General features: G+C 41.6%; 1 protein-coding gene across 1 annotated transcript in view; it reads right to left on the reverse strand.

Annotated features, from left to right (window-relative positions):
- The window catches only part of SPECC1 (sperm antigen with calponin homology and coiled-coil domains 1), a 270,576-nt gene extending 260,414 nt beyond the window's left edge, over positions 1 to 10,162 (reverse strand). Inside the window, exon 1 of the mRNA XM_073881771.1 lies at positions 10,101 to 10,162. The gene's annotated coding sequence lies outside the window, so the exon portion shown is untranslated. The remainder of the gene's footprint in view (positions 1 to 10,100) is intronic.
- Between the last annotated feature and the right edge of the window lie 3,906 nt (positions 10,163 to 14,068).

Consider the following 14,068-nt stretch of genomic DNA (forward strand, 5'->3'; position numbering starts at 1 on the left):
TGACAACCTGATGAACTGGGGAACTGCATTCAGAACAGCCCGGACTACTGGACCCTTCCCCACGTACGCTGAGCCGCCCCCAACAAATGGCCCCTCGCCTGGAATATACACCCTGCTCAGTAGCTTGGTACAACTCTTTGAGAATCACCAGGGGCAGCCGATGGCAAATAGCATGGGCAGGAAAACAGGGATCTACAAACTCAAAGATGAGCATTAGAGGGAGAGTCACTGAGTTTTTATTCAATGTCACAAAATAGGGACATCAATCAATAGAATGCATATCCAAGGAAAGAGAGTTAGTAGAGCACATAGAAGAAATTATTAGACATCCTCAGGAAGATTTGAGGGGACGCTCTATCCAGGAAAGCAAGCAGCTGAGAGGTGAAGATCTCTACGTCATGAAATAAAAAAGCAGGGTGAAGGGCAGTACCTGGAATAATGCTATTATTTGTGAAAAAAAAGAGAGGAGGGATTAAGAATCGAATTTGTATTGAATTGTATTTGCATAAAGAGACTTTGGAGGGACATATAAGAAACAGGAATGTGGCTACCTGTTTGTGGGGTGAGGGAGAAGTGGGCAGATGGGGGAAGACCTTTCACTCATAGCTTTTTAGAACAGTATGGTTTTTGAACGCTGAATATCTTATCTATTCTAAAAGCTAAATTTTACAAAGTGGAGACTTTGAAAGTTAAATATATGATCATCAACATTGAAAAACACTCAGCAGATGGACTGGAGAGTTGACTGGACAAAGCCAAACAAGAGATTGGTAAACAGGAAAGGCCAAGGCAAGGAATCTCACAAAATGCGGCTCATAAAGACAAGGAGGCAGATCATCTCAGAGGAAAGTCCAGAAACATGAAAGACAAACTGCGAAATTCTGATACCTATTTAATAGTAATTCCAGGAAAAGAAAATAAAGAAATGGAGGCAAGGAAATACTCAAAGAGAAACTTCTCCCGTGCCACAGAAATGCACTGATCTTTGGAAAGAAAGGGACCATGAAGCACTGAGCAGGAAGAACAGAAGAGAACTACCCCTGGACAAATAGTGAAGTTTTTGAACACCAAGGACAAGAAAAAATGGTAAAGCTTCAGAGAAATTAAACAGGTTAACATAAAGAAACAGAAATCAGACTGCAGAAACTTCTCATCAACCACACTAGATACCAGCAGATAATGAAGAATTATCTTCAAAATGCAGAGGCTTCTTTTTAAAAAATTTTATTTATTTATTTATTTATTTGAGATACACACACAAAGAGAGAGAGAGAGCTCAAGCACAAGTGTGGGGGTGGGAATGGGGCAGATGGAGAGGGAGAAGCAGGCTGGGATCATGACCTGAGCTGAAGGCAGATGCTTACTCAACCAAGCCACCCAGGCGTCCCCAAATGCAGAGGTTTTCAACCCAGAATCCTACCCTCAGTCAAGCGTACTCGTTCAGAAAAGCAAAATAAAACATTTTAAACATGCAAGGGCTCAGAAAGTTTACCATCCACAAAATCTCATGGGGAAAAAAATTCCTTAAGGATTCATAGAAGAACCAATGATGAGCAAATAATTGCCAAATTTACAACTGATGAGCAAATAATTAGTAAAACATAACAGCTTATGCATACTGTACAAAAGCCCAAAATCCCATAGGATCTTAATACGAGACAGAATTAAAGTCATGTTAAGGGAATGATCCCAATGGGGAAAAACTGAGAGCTTTCCCCCTAAGGTCAGGAACACGGCAGGGATGTCCACTATCACCACTGCTATTCAACATAGTATTAGAAGTCCTAGGGCGCCTGGGTGGCTCAGATGGTTAAGCATCTGCCTTCGGCTCAGGTCATGATCCCAGGGTCCTGGGATCGAGTCCCGCATCGGGCTCCCTGCTCCTTGGGAGCCTGCTTCTCCCTCTGCCTCTCTCTCTCTCTCTCTCTCTCATGAATAAACAAAAAAAAATTTTTAAAAAAAAAAAAAAAAAGAAGTCCTAGCCACAGCAATCAAACAAAAAGAAATAAAAGGCATCCGAATTGTCAAAGAAGAAGTCAACTCTCACTCTTTGCAGATAATATGATACTTTATGTGGAAAACCCAAAAGACTCCACCCCAAAACTGCTAGAATTCATACAGGAATTCAGTAAAGTGGCAAGATATAAAATCAATGCACAGAAATCAGTTGCATTTATATATACCAACAACAGGACAGAAGAAAGAGAAGTTAAGGAGGTGATCCCATTTACAATTGAACCCAAAACCATAAGATACCGAGGAATAAATCTAACCAAAGAGGCAAAGTATCTGTACTCAGAAAACTATAAAATACTCATGAAAGAAACTGAGGAAGACACAAAGAAATGGAAAAACGTTCCATGCTCATGGATTGGAAGAACAAATATTGTGAAGATGTCAATGCTACCTAGAGCAATCTACACATTTAATGCAATCCCCATCAAAATACCATCCCCTTTTTTCAAAGAAATGGAACAAATAATCCTAAAATTTGTATGGAACCAGAAAAGACCCCGAATAGCCAGAGGAATGTTGAAAAAGAAAAGTAAAGCTGGCGGCATCACAATTCTGGACTTTAAGCTCTATGACAAAGCTGTCATCATCAAGACAGTATGGTACTGGCACAAAAACAGGCATATAGACCAATGGAACAGAATAGAGAGCCCAGAAATGGACCCTCGACTCTATGGTCAACTAATCTTCGACAAAGCAGGAAAGAATGTCCAATGGAAAAGAGACAGTCTCTTCAACAAATGGTGTTGGGAAAACTGGACAGCCACCTGCAGACGAATGAAACTGGACCATTTCCTTATACCACACACAAAAATAGACTCAAAATGGATGAAAGACCTAAATGTGAGACAGGAGTTCATCAAAATCCTAGAGGAGAACACAGGCAGCAACCTCTTCGACATCAGCCACAGCAACTTCTTCCTAGAAACATTGCCAAAGGCAAGGGAAGCAAGGGCAAAAATGAACTATTGGGACTTCATCAAGATAAAAATCTTTTGCACAGCAAAGGAAACAGTCAACAAAACCAAAAGATAACCAACAGAATGGGAGAAGATATTTGCAAATGTCAGATAAAGGGCTAGTATCCAAAATCTATAAAGAACTTATCAAACTCAACACCCAAAGAACAAATAATCCAATCAAGAAATGGGCAGAATACATGAACAGACATTTTTCCAAGAAGACATCCAAATGGCCAACAGACACATGAAAAAGTGCTCAACATCGCTCGGCATCAGTGAAATCCAAATCAAAACCTCAATGAGATACCACCTCACACCCGTCAGAATGGCTAAAATTAACACGTCAGGAAATGACAGATGTTGGCAAGGATGCGGAGAAAGGGGGACCCTCCTACACTGTTGGTGGGAATGCAAGCTGGTGCAAACACTCTGGAAAACAGTATGGAGGTTCCTCAAAAAGTTGAAAATAGAGCTACTGTACAACCCAGCAATTGCACTACTGGGTATTTACCCCAAAAATACAAATGTAGTGATCCGAAGGGGTATGTGCACCCCAATGTTTATAGCAGCAATGTCCACAGTAGCCAAACTATGGAAAGAGCTAAGATGTCCGTCAACAGATGAATGGATAAAGAAGATGTGGTATATATAAACAATGGAATATTATGCAACCATCAAAAAAATGATATCTTGCCATTTGCAACCATGTGGATGGAACCAGAGGGTATTATGCCAAGCGAAATAAGTCAATCAGAGAAAGACATGTATCATATGACCTCACTGATATGAGGAATTCATAATCTCAGGAAAGAAACTGAGGGTTGCTGGAGTGGTGGGGGGTGGGAGGGATGGGGTGGCTGGGTGATAGACATTGGGGAGGTTATGCGCTACAGTGAGCGCTGTGAATTGTGCAAGACTGTTGAATCACAGACCTGTACCTCTGAAACAAATAATGCATTATATGTTTAAAAAAAAGAAGATAGTAGGAAGGGAAAAATGAAGGGGGCAATTGGAGGGGGAGACGAACCATGAGAGACTATGGACTCTGAGAAACAAACTGAGGGTTCTAGAGGGGAGGGGGTGGGGGGATGGGTTAGCCCGGTGATGGGTATTAAAGAGGCCACGTATTGAATGGAGCACTGGGTGTTATACGCAAACAGTGAATCATGGAACACTACAGCAAAAACTAATGATGTGATGTATGGTGACTAACATAACATAATAAAATAAAATTTAAAAAAATAAAGTCATGTTAAGGCTCATTCTTCCTTTACTCATGAAGAGTTCATATATACAGATTATCTTTAAACATCAAGAGAAAAAAATTGTTTAGACATGTGTGAAAATTTACGAGTAACTAAAGAGCTCAATTTCATTTATCATCAGGGAAATACCAATCTAAACCACAATGTGATGCCCACCAGGATGACTAAAATGGAGAAGACAGAAGTTATCAAGAGATGACAAGGATATGAAGCAACCACATATGCTTCTCAGGTACATAAGTTGGTATAATCACTGTTGGAAACTGTCAGTATTTACTTAAACCCTTCGTACATGCCATGACCAAACAATTCCTCTCCTAGAGATATACTTGACAGAACTGCAAACATTCATTCCACAAAAGACATGTACTAGAATGTTCATAGCAGCACTACTCGTGATATCCCCAAACTGCAAACAACCCAAATGTCAAGCATGTAAAATGGATATCTACATTGTGGATATACATGCAATGTATATCGCATGTACGGCATGCAATATATTAGAAGTACGGCAATGAGAGTGGACAAACCACAACTACACTCAGGAATATAGACAAATGGGCGCTTGGGTGGCTCAGTGGGTTAAGCGTCTGCCTTCGGCTCAGATCATGATCCCAGAGTCCTGGGACTGAGGCCCGCATCAGGCTCCCTGCTCAGTGGGGAGCCTGCTTCTCCCCCTGCCCCTCTGCCTGCTTGTGCTTGCCTTCTCTCTCAAATAAATAAATAAAATCTTTAAAAAAAAAAAAGGGATATAGACGAACCACACAACTGTAATGTTGATGGAAAGAAGTTGGATATAAAAGAGTACATACTATATGATTCTATCAGTATAAAGTACGAAAACAGGTAAAACTAACCCATTGTGTTAGAAATCAAGATAGTGGTTATCCTTGGTAGTAGGCCGCATGAGGGCAGATTCTGGAGTGTTGGAAAGGTTGTTTCTTGTTTGGAGTGCTGAATATATGTGTGTTCAGCCTGTTAAAATTCATGGAGTTATACACTTAACATGTGTGTACCTTTACACATTTATGTTGTACCTCCATAAAAAAAAAAAAGGCCTCCAAATTTAAAGGTACCTAACATAGAGTAGAAATAAAATCTGTAATTTCCGTGTCTTGAGAGGAATAACACAGATTAAGAAAAATTCAGTCAGTCTAACAAAAAGTAGGAAAGGGATGGTGGCTGGCAGGAAATAAGCAGAAGATATAGAAAACATAAAATAAGATGGCAGGAAGCAGGTCCCAAATATCAGTAATTGAAATAAATATAAACAGGTTAAAGCTGCTTACTGAAAGGCAAAGATTTCACACCAATCATGATAGATGCTGTCAAAAAAAAGCCCAGAAACTCCAGCAGCCCTCAGTTTGTTTCCTGAGACTCTGAAAAACAAACTGAGGGTTCTAGAGGGGAGGGGGGGGGGTGGGGGGATGGGTTAGCCCGGTGATGGGTATTAAAGAGGGCACGTTCTGCGTGGAGCACTGGGTGTTATATGCAAACAATGAATCATGGAACACTACATCAAAAACTAATGATGTGATGTATGGTGATTAACATAATAATAAAAAAAAAACAGAAAATAACCAGCGTTGTAGAGAATGTGGAGACATTGGAACGCTTGTGCCCTGTTGGTTGGGTATGTAAAATGGTGCAGCTGCTATGAAAAATAGCTTGGCAGTTTCTTGAAAAGTTAAATATAGAATTACTATATGACTCACAATTCCAGTTCTGGGTATATGCCCAAAAGCATTGAAAGTGGGGTCTCCAAGAGATATTTGTATACCTATATTCATAGCAGCATTATCCACAACAGCTAAAATATGGAAGGAACCGAGAAATGAAATGATAAGCAAAATGTGGTATATATATGCCATGGAATATTATTCAGCCTGGAAAAGGAAGAAAATTCTGGCATGACACTGAATGACCTGGGGACATTATGCTAAGTGGAATAAACCAGTCACAAAAAGACAAATACATAGATACTTTATGAGGTTCCTAGAACATGAAAATTCATAAAGACAAAAAGTAGAGTGTTGGTTACCAGGAGCTGGGGGGAGGAGGGAATGGGTGGTTGTTGTTTAATGTGTATAGAGTTTCAATTTTGCAAGATGAAAAAGTTCTGGAGATTGGTTGGACAATAATGTGAATATACTTAATACTAGTAAACTGTACACTTAAAAATGTTAAGACAGTAAATCTTATGTGTATTTTACCATAAATTTTTTAAAATCACAAACGTTAAGTAATAAAACAAAAATTTAGCTATAAGCTAATTGCAAGAATAAGAGCTAAAACACAGAAAATTGAAAATAAATGCATATAAACAGATAAGCCAGATAAGTACTCACAGAAATAAAGCAAATGTAGCAGTATTAATATCCAACAAAACAGAACCAAAAGCAGAAACAATTAAATAAAATAGATGACTATTTATTCCCCAAAGGTAAAAGAAAATATGAGAATTGCAAAGCTTTAAAGTGTCTAAAAACATAGCTTCAAAAATACACGTAAATATATAAACACTGTTTATGGGTGGCCCGTAAACATACCTATTACAAAACTAATAGAACCAAAGAAACCCACTGGGAATCATAGTGGAAATCTTTGACGTAAGTCTCAGAATCAACACGTCAAACAGAGAAAAAATAAGCTAAGGAGACAGAGAACATGATTTGTAATTAAGAAATTTGAAATAAATCTATAATTTTGTACAGGGAAATGTCACAAAAACTGACAGTTCATTAGATTACAAATTCATTTCTGTTTTTTTTTAATCTCCATCTTTCTTTCAACAATATGGCAGAATAGAGATCCCAAAGCCTTCCAGGCACAAAACATCTTTAAAAACTGCTAGAAAAATAACAACAACTTTGAAATCAATGGCTTAGAAAAACCTGGTGAAGCCAAAATTCAAGAGTGCAGGCAAAATAAAAGCATTTTCGGATATTATAAAAACAGAGAATGCATCATCACTGCAGGAATTTCTAAAGAGTGTACTTCAGGGAAAAGGAAAATGATCCAAAGAAGAATATCATGATATAAGAAGGAATGAAGAGTGAAGAAAGTAGGTAAACAGGTAGATAAGTCTAATAAATATTGACCTGGAAAATCAGTATAATAGTAACATCAGCAATAATGTCTAATTCAAAGAGTTAAAGTAAAAACAGAGCTTAGAGGCAAATAGGAGGTGACTGGCATCAGAATATCAGATGTCCTTGTCTTGCTCAGGAGGATTGATTACATCAATGATGGATGTCATCAAATTCAAAAGGCTAGAACTTGCAGATATAAACTCAAATTAAGTAGCAAGAAAGATTAAGAACATAAGTGGATGACACAGAGAAATAAAATTAACAGGATTAATCAGTAAATCCAGAAACTGGTGCTTTGAAAAGATAATAAAATAAGCAAGCATGAATCAAGTCTGACCAATAAGAAAAAGAGAAAAGGCACGCACACCAAAGTGTGAACAAGACAGACAACACACCGGGTGCCTGGGTGGCTCAGATGGTTAAGCGTCTGCCTTTGGCTCTGGTCATGATCCCAGGGTCCTGGGATCGAGTCCTGCATTGGGCTCCCTGCTCCTTGGGAGTCTGCCTCTCTCTCTCTCTCTCTGTCTCTCATGAATAAGTAAATAAAATCTTAAAAAAAAAAAGACAACATACCATAGATGGAAAAGAGCTATTTTCTTATAACAGAAGACTATAAACAACATTATGCTAACACATATTAAAGTTCAATAATAATGATTTTCTGGGAAGATGTAAAATATTAGATTGACTTTGAAGAAACAGAAAACCTGAGAAAAATCCACGATCATGGAAAGAATAGAAAAGATAGTTAAGTACTGATACCAACTTCTTAAAAAATATTATCACCAGCAGCCCAGGCAGCCTGCAGTCAGATTCTGCCAAACCTCAGGGAACAGATAATTCTTCTGCTCCAGAGCATAGAACATGGTGGAAAGTTTCCCAACTGAATCACTGAGGACAGCCTAACCCTAATTATGAACTTAGACCCCAAAAAAGTGGGCAGGGGGGGAAATATACCAATCTCACTTAAAAATATAAATGCCAAAACTCTAATTAAATGTTAGCTCACTGAATCTTTCAAACAACCCAAAAGTGCATTTTAAACTATCCCAGGATTTTAGACACAGAAAATGTAGCAGAAGCACCACCAACGCTATCAATTTTTTTATTTTTTTATTGTTATGTTAATCACCATACATTACATCATTAGTTTTTGATGTAGTGTTCCATGATTCATTGTTTGTGCATAACACCCAGCGCTCCACGCAGAATGTGCCCTCCTTAATACCCATCACCGGGCTAACCCATCCCCCCACCCCCCTATGCTATCAATTTTAGGAAAAAATCTACATGGTCATATCAATATATGCTATACAAAAGCACTTGGGGTAAAAAAATCAATATCCACCCCTAACTTTTTATACTCTTAGTAATTAGGCATAAATGAAAACTTACTAAATATGATAAAAATATATTTAGTGACGATCCCATGGGAGCATTCCCCTAAAACCAAGCCCGAAATAGTCAACACTGTAGAGAAGATGGTCAATGGAAAATAAGAGACATCTGCTGCTTCTTAACAGATGATGAGATTATTTACCTAGAACAGCCAAACAAATCAACTGAAAAACTATTAAAACTGATAGAGGTTAGTATGAAGGATGAGCTTCAGATCTAGTCTTAGCTACCAAATTAACCGTGCTTGCTTTGAGAGTTACTCATGCAAAGCTATTTTCTGTAGAGTAAGAAATTAGGGTGGACAAACTTTTGCTCCTTCTCCCCTCTCCCAGCTTAAACGTTGAAATACCATCGAGGCTGAAACTGGATAACAAAAATCTTCTCAAACCAAAACTGGTCCTGAGGGGCTGAGTTGTGACTCTACTCAAAAACACTTTATCTCCTGCCCGCAGGAACCGCAGTTACTAATGGATAAGCATGTCAACCAGTCCAACATCATTCTTCCGATAGAGGGCAAGGAAGAGCACCTTCAGAGGAATATTTTTTTTAAACCTTAATATTGCTTATTACATAAACTTGCGTGCTGGCAATTGCAGCTCGCACAAAATGAAAATAAGCTCTTCGGGGGTCAAACTTGCTTTAAAAAAAAATAAGGACTTAAAATTAATTGTATTTCAAAGATATTTGGGAAGGAGGTTGTTCCTGTTGCACTCCTGGCAGGCGCCGCATCACCGGCCACCCCTAAGCATCCAAACGGTCCCCCAGGACACCGCCAGCTGACCCGGGAGACACGCGGCTAGAGCCTTCCCCGGTCACCCCAGGCCAACAAGGGGGCCGGAGCTCTGGGGACGCGGAGGACGGCCACGGGTTACTCGGTCCCCGACACACACACACAGCAGCCTCAGGACAGCACCAGGGAGGGTGCGGGAGGCTCCGGGCCCCCGGGGAGCCCCGGTCGGGCGTGCCCACGCACCTGTCCCACCCCGGCGAGGGCTGGGGGCGCCGCTCAGGGCCGCAGTCCTCGGGAGTCACCTGGCCCCCCATCCTGGGCTTCTGCGCCAACCCCCGGGGCCCGGAGGGGAGGGGGGCGGCCCCCTGCCGCTGCCACCTGCGGCACCGGTCCCGCAGCTCCCGGCTGGGTGGGCAGGACGGGGTAGGACGTCCGTCCCGGGCTGGGAGCGGGACCCGCCGGGCGTAGGGGGACCGGGGCCACCGCGGCGACAACGGCAGCAGAGCGTCTTCCCTCTCAAGACGGACCGTCCTGCGCCCTGGCTCTCGGACCCTCGGAACCCAGGGCTCGCCCTCTCGATCCGGGAAGACGACGCGGCTGAGGCGCAAAGGAGCCGGCGACCAGCGCCGCACCTACTCACCGGCCCCGCTAGCTCCAGCCGCGCCGCCGCCGCCGCAGCCCGCAGCCGCCGCGGCTCCCCGCGCTCACGGATGCTCCGCCAAAGGTCCCTGGGATCCTACCCGCGTCTCCAGGAGCCGCCTCCAGGGGGCGGGAGCGAGCCGGCGCGGGGCATCCTGGGAGATGTAGTCCTGGGGCCTCTGCAGCTTCACCCTCTGCGGCTCTCCATCCAAAAACTGGTGGTGGTCCTTTCTTCCCCGGTCCTTCTTCTGCCTCTCTTGGGCTCACCTCCGCTTCTGACTGATAAATGCTGGAGCGCCCAGTCGATCCCTGGGCCTCCTCTCCTCAATCTAGATCAGTGGTGTGCAGAGTGTGGTACCTGGACCAGCAGCTTCAGCATGGATCATTTGGGAACTTGGTAGAAATGCAAATTCTCCATCACAAGGAGGCTATTCAGTTTTTACTGTATTAAAAACTAGGGTGGGACCCAGGAATCTGCATTTTGCAAACTCTTCAAGTGATTCTAATTGCTCTACACACCACTGCCCCTTGCCAAGGTTGTTAACATTACAACTATGGCATCAGTTATCCACACACATACACACATACCCGCATGTCCCTAGGTACACTGTGGGATACCCAGGCAGCTTATGTCCCAGCCTCGACCTCTCCCCTGGCTCCAGCCCTCATTGTCTCAGTGTCCACATGACATCTCCTCTAGGATGCCTCTGAGACACCTGAAATCCAGCAGGGTCAAGACCAAATTCAGGATCTTTACTTCCCTCCATCTGGTTCTCCTCCATTGTGCCTATGACCACAGGCTGAAAACTGTCCACTGCGTTTATAAACATGGAAGTCACTTAGAACTGTAGTGAGAGTTACAGGGGTGGAATGCCAAGAACCCTGAGTCATATTTGAAGGAGAGAGAATCAAATAATGGAGGCAGGAAGAATAGCCAACTCTTGCAAGATGTGGTGGGGCCAGTGGTTGGGGATGGAAGTGTGACTGAGGATTTTTTTTTTTTTAAGATGTTTGAGTATTTATGAAAAGAATCTGGTTGAGGGCTGCCTGGGTGGCTCAGTTGTTAAGCATCTGCCCTTGGCTCAGGTCATGATCCCAGGGTCCTGGGATCGAGCCCCGCATCAGGCTCCCTGTTCAGCGGGAAGCCTGCTTCTCCCTCTCCTACTCCCCCTGCTTGTGTTCCCTCTCTCACTGTGTCTCTCTCTGTCAAACAAATAAATAAAATCTTAAAAAAAAAAAAGGAATCTGGTTGAGAGAGAGCTTCCGACTCTACAGGAGAGGAAAAGGTATTTCCTACGGTATGATTCCTGAAAAGATTGTATATATGTGAGGAGGGAGGTAGAGTCCCAGGCATAAGTCAGAGGGATGAATCTAGACTAGTGGTTCTCACGCCCCCCACTCTGACCCAGGAAAATACGGTGATGTCTGGAGATATTTTTGGTTGTCATGACTAGGGGTGGTATGGGCATCTAATGGGTCAAGGTCAGGAATGCTGTTAAAAATTCTGCAATGCGCAGGACAGCCCCCCACAACCAAGAATGTTCCAGCCTCAAATGTCAATAGTGTTGAAGTGTGTGAAATGCTGAATCATGGGATCTAAGCAGAGTAATAAGAGAAGTAGAGGAGGGAGATTATTGAACGGTGGGGAAGAAGCAGTGGGTTCAACAGACTGAAAGTTTTGGTAGGGGTCAGAGATTTAGTTGTCTTATTGGAGGAATTAAAGAAGCAAGCTGGAGAGGAGCTTCTGGTAAGAGAATAGGGATGGTTGCTGATGACCAGGTCAGGATGTGAGGATAGATGGCTAACGTGGAGTGGAGGCAGGACCACTGAGTATCTTTATGTACTTTGTGCAGTGAGCAGGGCAGCCCCAGCAGGAGCAGTGGGGTGAACAGAAGAGCTAAGGTCATGCACATGGGTGTGGAAATACCCCTACACGTGGCAGAACACTTTTTGCATCACTGCGAATGATGTCTTCAGTGAATAAGAAAGTGGAGAGATATCAGCAAGGGGAGAGGGTGGTAACGTCACGTGACTGAAATCTTAAAGAAGCAGGACTTTGGACAAGAGTTCAGGGGAGCAGGGGCTTAGAGAACAACAGGCTCAGGGATTCTCAGGAGTTCTCAGGGAGGTCTGTGTTTCAGTGAAGACAGAGCTGGAGACAGTGTTTGTGGATACAGCAGAATATGCAGGGTGTGGGGCAGAAGTTCCAGAAGATTCTAGGTCAGTATGGGAAGGGCTTAGGAGGTAGGTTCACAGAAGGACGAGGTAGCAGTGAGGGGGAGCAGGGCGTGGTGGGGCATAGAGGTGGGATAGCATCTTATATCTTGAAAGTTGACTGGTGAAAACAGGGATGAAACATGAAGACTGAGCCTCAAGACCAGACAATCTGCCTCACTGCACAGGGTGGGGGCTGAGGAGACATCCACCCTTGCCCATTGCATTCTCCAAGAGACTTGTGACAACAGTTTCCTAATACGGAAATAATAAGTCTTAGTTATAATAAGTTGCTAATATAAATTTTTTAAAGATTTATTTATTTATTTTAGAGAGAGAGAGAGAGGTGAGCTGGGGGAGGGGCAGAGGGAGCCCAATGCTGGGCTCGATCTCACAACCCTGAGATCATGACCTGAGCTGAGACCAAGAGTCAGAAGTTTAACCAACTGAGCCACCCAGGCACCCCCCCCAATAAAATTTTTAATTTATTTCTAGAATAAGCTTACATATCCTGCTTTTTTTTTTTTTTTTTTTTTTTAAAAATGGCTTATTTTTCCTCTTTTTTTTTTTTTTTTTTTTTTTAGTACATGGCTGATTCTGTCTGCTTATACTTTACTTAGGATTCCTACATTGATATTCAAAAGCAAGCCTGAGCTATCATTTTCTTCCTGAATGTCTAATGATGTTGGTTTTCAGAATCAATGTTAGGCTCACAACATAAAAAACATTTCGAAGCTTTTGTTCTTTTTTTTTTTACTCTGGAACAATTTAAGTAGCTTTAAAATGTTCTGTTCTTTGAGGTTTGATCATTGCATGGTTGAACATTTCTGGGCCTGATGCTTTCATTGGGGAGAGTACACCTTTGACAATCTGTTTTATTCCTTCTGCGGTAATTTCACAATTTAGATTTTTAAAACTCTTTTAGAGTCCATTTTGGAAAATCATATTTTCCTTACAACAAATTATCCAATTCATCCAGGTTTTCAAGTGTATTTGCATCAAGTGGAGCAAAGCAATCTTTTGCAAACCTCTTCATTTCCCCCTAATTTCTTGTTTTGCATATGTTTACTTTCTTGATTATGTTACCCTTTAAAATTGTATTTTTCATTTCAGCTCATAGATATATTTTTTAGTTCTACCATTCATGTTTTTGTTTCCTAATTTATTCATTTCTGCTTCTATCTTTATAAATTTCTTTTTCTCTGCTTTCTTTATGGGTATTTTTGTCACTCTCCGACTTCTTGAGTTGGATGTTTAATTTTTCAATTTTTACTTGTAAATGCAAGTATTTAAGAGTAAGAGGCCTTTAGAAAAAAATAAGTATTACTTTAGATATATCCCAAAATTTCTGATGTATCGTATCTCTGTTATTGTTATTTTGTGGGGATTCTAAAATTTTGGTGTTTGACTTGCCTTTGATATAGAGTTTTTAAATTTCAAGAGAGAGTGGTAGTGGTAGAGTTTTAAAACTTCCAGGGATTAGAGTCTTTTGTTTCTGATTGGGTCATTAATGTTCAGTTTTATCTCACTGTGATCAGAGATGGGAGATCAATATTGTCTGTACTACTTTGTAGCTTTGAAATACTTGAGTTTTCTATGTGGTCTAAACGAGGGTTGATTTTTGTGAATGTTTTCAGGGCTGTGGAGAGGAATGCATATTCCCTGTTTTTGGCATAGAGATTTTGATACATAGCAATGAGATATAACTTATTATGTTGTGTAGGCTTCCGTATCCTTACATGTAGTTTGATCTGA

Source organism: Callorhinus ursinus, unplaced genomic scaffold (assembly GCF_003265705.2).
Source record: "Callorhinus ursinus isolate GAN/ISIS: 27379988/994484 unplaced genomic scaffold, GSC_fseal_2.0 scaffold43, whole genome shotgun sequence".
NCBI classification, from domain to species: domain Eukaryota; kingdom Metazoa; phylum Chordata; class Mammalia; order Carnivora; family Otariidae; genus Callorhinus; species Callorhinus ursinus.